Genomic DNA, 5,973 nt, shown 5'->3' on the forward strand with positions numbered 1-5,973 from the left:
TCTGAGTATTAGTTGCCTCCTGCAAAGGCATTGTTAGGCATTAAAAGACCTGTTTTAGAAGGCAGTACTAGTGACCTTGTTCTACTAACATGCTAGATGGCTAACTAGGAGTTTCTATTAGTTGTGAGGCAGTTAGAAAAGCATGCCATAAAAATTGATGATAAAAAGAAGAAAAACTCTGAATATTTGAAAGAATGTGTGTGTGCGTATATATATATGTATATGTATATATATATATATACAAAGGTGTGTAAAAATGGGTTTTAACCCCTCTAAAAATAGAAAAGAAAAGAAAAAATTGTGACTGAAGTGTCTATTTCCTTGCGAAGGCCTGGTAGGTTCATGGGGACAAGTCTAACCCGAGGCCGATGCCTGGTCTTCCTAGGGATAGTAGCTAGCTGAAAAGAAAAGAAATGGTGGTTGGAGTGAAAATAAAAGTGAGTGGAAGATGGAAAGGACAAATGATTAAGTGTCACCTTGCGAGGGCATGGTAGGTTGTTGGGTACTGAGACACGACCTGGGGCCGATGCCCTGTTCTTATTGGGTCACTACACTCAGCTCTCTCTCCTTTTTGCATACCTGCGTATGAAAAAAAAAGCATTAAATACCTAAAAGAAAAATGTTCTAAAAGATAAAAAATTTTTAACAATCTAAAGGAGTCCTTGCCTAGGAGGAGCTCCTGGTTGAGTTATCTTCAGTTAGGTAGATAGTTCAGACCACCACTTAGGATGACCTCTCTGATAGTCCTTTTTAGCTTGGACGTGTTGGAGCAATCGGTTAGAGACTAGCTTTGGGCTTTCTGTTAGATTATGCTAGGCCTACTCCTTGTGGATTTCATGCATTGCTTTTGTTAGGGGTAGGGTGAGAGCTGTGATGTGTTTTAGTGGGTCTCCATTTTGTATCAGCTTAATGCTCTTTGTGCTTATGTTTGTGCAGATTTGTTCGCAGGATTCGACAGGTTGAGTCACCCTATCCCATGGTCATCAATGAGTGGTGGATTTTCGCCCCACAAAAGTGCTCAATTTTTTCCAAAAAATCTACATTTCAAGAGAAAATTAAATTCCATCGAGCGAAGGCGGCAGGTGTAGTTGGGTCAATTTTAAGCGGCAAAATATAGGTTTCAAAAGTGCTTTGAAGACCCACCAAGCAAAGTTTGCAAAATTTTCCTAATTTTTCTAAGCATTAGATCGAACTCCTCAAAGTGGCCGACAGTGGAGGACTCGAAGATGGTCAACCAACATTTTTCAGATTACTAATTAAACACCGTACAGTGAAATGGCAATGCTTGAGGTGGAGGACCAAAAATCCAAGTGGGGGACCTTGAGACGGTCAACCATGCTCTACACATCAAATTGAAGCATTCACAATTGTAAGAAAATAATAAAATTAAACTAACAAAAGTGAACACCTAGCAGTCTTCAGCTACAAAATAAATAAATAGGTTGGAACTCTGTCCTAACTTTACTTTAATACGAATGCACTCTAAACTCGTAAACATCCATTAATTTAAATATGTATTTTGCAGAATCACTCGTTGTAGAATTACCCACGTACACATTAAATTAACATGATGCCCGAAAAGAACAAGCGTCCCCATCAACTTCTCGCACAAGGAATCCACATTGTGTACAAGCCTCAGCAAATAAATATAGTTTTACAGAATCCACCGTGGAATAAAAACCTCACAGAATCTACCATGGTCTCACAAAATCCACCGTGGAATATGCCTCCTAGCATCATGCGAAACAAAACATGTGGCAAATCTAGCAAATCAAATCACAATCATAAACAAAGAACTTAGTGGAAAAATATAACAAATCAAACATCTCAACTATTAAATACAAACAACATTATAATACATAAGAGGATTTGAATATGCCAGGAGGCATATTCCAATGTGGATTCTATGAGACCACGTTGGATTTCGTGAGGTTTTTATTCCACGGTGGATTTCGTGAGGATTTGTGGTGGATTCCATAAAACTATATTTATTTATCAAGGCTTGTACACAAGGTGTATTTTTTGTGCGAGAAGTTGACAGGGATGCATGTCCTTTTCAGGTGTCATATTAATTTAATGTACACATGGGTGATTCCACAGCGGGTGATTTCACAAAATACATATTTAAATTAATGGATGTTTACAAGTTTAGAGTGCACTCGTATTAAATTAAGGTTAGGACAAAGTTCCAACCTATTTATTTATTTTATAGCTGAAGACTACTAAGTATTCCCTTTTGTCGGTTTACTTTTATTACTTTCTAACATTTGTGAATGCTTGCATGCAGCAGGAAGCACTGAGCGATGGCGTGCATTCAAATTATCTAGAAGAAATTATCATTTTTGATGGACACGCCTTATCATTAAAGGTGCAATACTAATATTTATTTAGGAGTGCTTATTTATTGAAGCGCTTGACAGACATTTATTATTTTGTATGCACATAGGTGCTGGGTTTAAATATTTCATTACTGGACATTGTATCTGGGCACATCCCGACTTTTGGGATGCCTAACCACTTTATTTGTTATTTGGACAAAAGTAAACACAAAAGCCAAAGCATGCTAATTGTAAACTGGGCTATTTTTGAGCTTGGAGATTAATAAATTTATAAATACATGCCTTGTGGAGCGCTCACACAAGGCATGGGGGGAGATTGTACCCAATTTTTCTTTTTGCTTCATGTCGTGCAAAACCTTCTTCTTACTTTATAAGTTTTAGTAGGGTTCTTTGTTCTTGGGGACCTTCCGACATTCACTACACGTGCATACAGCATCTGATTTATGCACCAGTGGTATCAGAGTGAAGTTGAGATCAAGGGCTTCCAATCACTTACCATCTCGCACAAAGGCAAAGCTCCTAGAACGAACGGGCTCTACATGTAGTCTCATGATGAACCATCAATACCAGCATGTTCCTGGCAGTGAAGAACCCCTTGTTGTGCTGTCAAATCGCGAAGGACCACTCTCAAGAGGCAGAGGACCACTTCTCAAGTTCCTTTGTTAAGTCTTCTTCTTCTTAAAAAAAATGCAAGAAATTTAATCAAAGTTGAGTTTATAAGCTTAATAAGCTTTATAAAAAGTTTAAGCTCCCAACTTCAATTGTTAGTGACGGCAGCATGTTCTCGACGGTGTCAAATCCGATCACAACCTCCTCTCGTCCTGGTCGATTAGTCACAAAAATTCATTAAGCTTTTATAAAGCTTAAGGCTATAAATCTTATTAAAGCTTAAAGATTCTAATTTCCAATCATTTCCATAGTGGGAGTTCGCTCCCAACTAATCCCAAAACCCGCTTTGCACCTTTAGCAAGCCTCTGTTCACACTTGCATCTTGACAGAGTCAATTTCCAACAAGCAGACTGTCACACGCAATCTATTTTCCACTTGGAAGAAGACCGTCATTAATTACCATACCCGCAAAAGAAGCAAGATCGTAAAAATCCATATTAAAAAAAGCAAGTCTTGTAAACCCAAATTTGAGCTACGCTCATCCCTCTAACGAGATTTCGAGTGTGTGAGGTTGTTTGAGATTTTGCAGGATGTTCGATCAAAACATGTAAGATTTTATGGCCGAAGGTGATTTACCGGAACCAACGATGGAGCAAAAATTGAACCTAATTATGATGCAACTTCAAGAGGAATGAAGAGCACATCAAACTTTGCAAGCACAACCGGCTACACTTCAATGATCCACTATTGATGAAGATGGAGCACAACCCGAAGATGTTATTCGGTGTACGATCGATGCGACACTCAAAGCATAGTCTCTTAGGAAAGAAGCCAAGATAAGTAAAAGAAATTTCAAATTCTATACTTTTAATGGGCAACGTGATGGAAAAACTGTTCTCACTTTTATTAGTCAGTTTGATGATTATTTCCATGAAGAGCAGTATGTTGAAAAAGATAAACTCAAATGTGTCACTAACCATCTAGTAGATAGAGCATCGTTATGGTAGACTGTCATCTGTAAGAGTATTGATTTTTCTACTACTTGGGAGGCCTTTCAAAAGAATTTTTTGCAGAATTTTCTTTCACCTCAATTCCATGAAAAAGCAATCAAGCAATGGGATCTTCTGCAACAAAGAGATCGTGAATCCATACTGCAATACACTGAGCATTTTTGGAGTGCCTTACTGCAACTTTGAATGCTTGAAGATGTTCCTAAGGCGATCCACAAGCACAAGTATCTGTCCGGTTTGCTTGGTCACTTCTATGAGGAAGTGAACATGCTGGTGCACAAATCGAATGCTATATGCATGCATAGTGAATGCCGAAAGGTCCCTAAGAACAAAGAACTCTACTAAAACTCATAAAGTAAGAAGAAGGTTTTGCATGACATAAAGCAAAAAGACAAATTGGGTACAATCTTCCCCCATGCATTGTGTGAGCGCTCCACAAGGCATGTATTTATAAATTTATTAATCTCCAAGATAAAAAATAGCCCAATTTACAATCAGCATGCTTTGACTTTTTTGTTTGCTTTTGTCCAAATAAAGAATAAAGTGGTTGGGCATCCCAAAAGTTGGGTTGTGCCCAAATATAATGTCCAATAATGAAATATTTAAACCAAGCGCCTATGTGCATACAAAATAATAAATGTTTGTCAAGCACTTCAATAAATAAGTGTGCCTAAATAAATATTAGCGCCACACCTTTAATGATAAGGTGCTCGTACCCATAAAAAATGGCAATTTCTTCTAGATAATTTGAATACATGCCATTGCCCGGTGCTTCCGAACGCCACCACTGCCTGCTCTAATTTACTTTAGTTTTAAACTCTACTCCCTACAAATCCACTAAAAGTATTGTAGAGCCATTCTTTCCTATACAAACAATTTTATAAGAACCATCTCATTTGGGTTCCAACTTGCCTGGGAATAGCTCACGACGGGCATCATAATATAGGACCAATTGACTTTTTGCAAATTTTTTCTTCTTAGCTTGAAGGTCATGAAGCATTTTCATCATCTTCTTCCCTACTCCCTGATGTAACAAGGCTTGTAATCTAATCTAGTCAAGATGTGCAAGGAAAATGAACATTTCTTGTAACGCTTTCTCTTCACCCAAAGAATGGTTTAGAGCAAACCTTATTGTAGGTAGCTCAATCTTCAGAGGTAGAACACACTCTTCCCCATATACCAATTTAAAAGGGACATGGCCTCCTATGGATCTTTTGAATGTCGTATTATAAGCCCAAATAGTCGCATACGACTTCTTATTCCAATCACACTTACCTTGAGATATAGTCTTGGATAAAATCCCCAAAAGCTACTTATTAATACTCTCTACTTGCCCATTAGCTTGGGGATTGTAAGGTGTGGTCTTAGCATTTTTAATCTTCAAAGCTTCTGTCAAAGCCTCAATCACTTTATTCAAAAAATGTATCCCACGATCAAACATAAGCTTCTTAGGTAGACCAAAATGTCAAACAATCTATTCCAAAATAAAACTAGCCATTTCCTTGGCATTATCCTTCATCATAGTGTGGGCTTTAAACCACTTCGTGAAATAGTCTATCGTCACAATGATATAACGCTTCTGTGTGGTTGATGAAGGATGTATAGGTCCAATGAAATCAATGCCCCACTTCGCAAATGGTAGTATAGCTATAATAGGAGTCAATGGATGCTTCCTATTCTCCCTATTATCATGTCAGTGACATATGCGAATGTATCCTGGAAAATGGATGGGTACCAATATTCGACTCTCAAAGCTTTATGTGTAGTCAACCGTCTAGCAAATTGCCCTCTTGATGCCAGGAGGCATATTCCATGGTGGATTCCGTGAGGTTTTGCGGTGGATTCCGTAAAATTTTATTATTACCGGGGCTCATACACAAAGTGGATTCTTTGTGCGAGAAGTCGATGGGGACGCCTATCCTTTTCGGGCGTTTTGTTAATTTTATGTGTACATGGGTGATTCCATAGCGGGTGATTCTGCAAAATACATATTTAAATTAATAAACGTTTATGAG

Source organism: Lygodium microphyllum, chromosome 13 (assembly GCF_053477565.2).
Source record: "Lygodium microphyllum isolate KBCC chromosome 13, Lygodium_microphyllum_v1.1.10, whole genome shotgun sequence".
Lineage (NCBI taxonomy): Eukaryota > Viridiplantae > Streptophyta > Polypodiopsida > Schizaeales > Lygodiaceae > Lygodium > Lygodium microphyllum.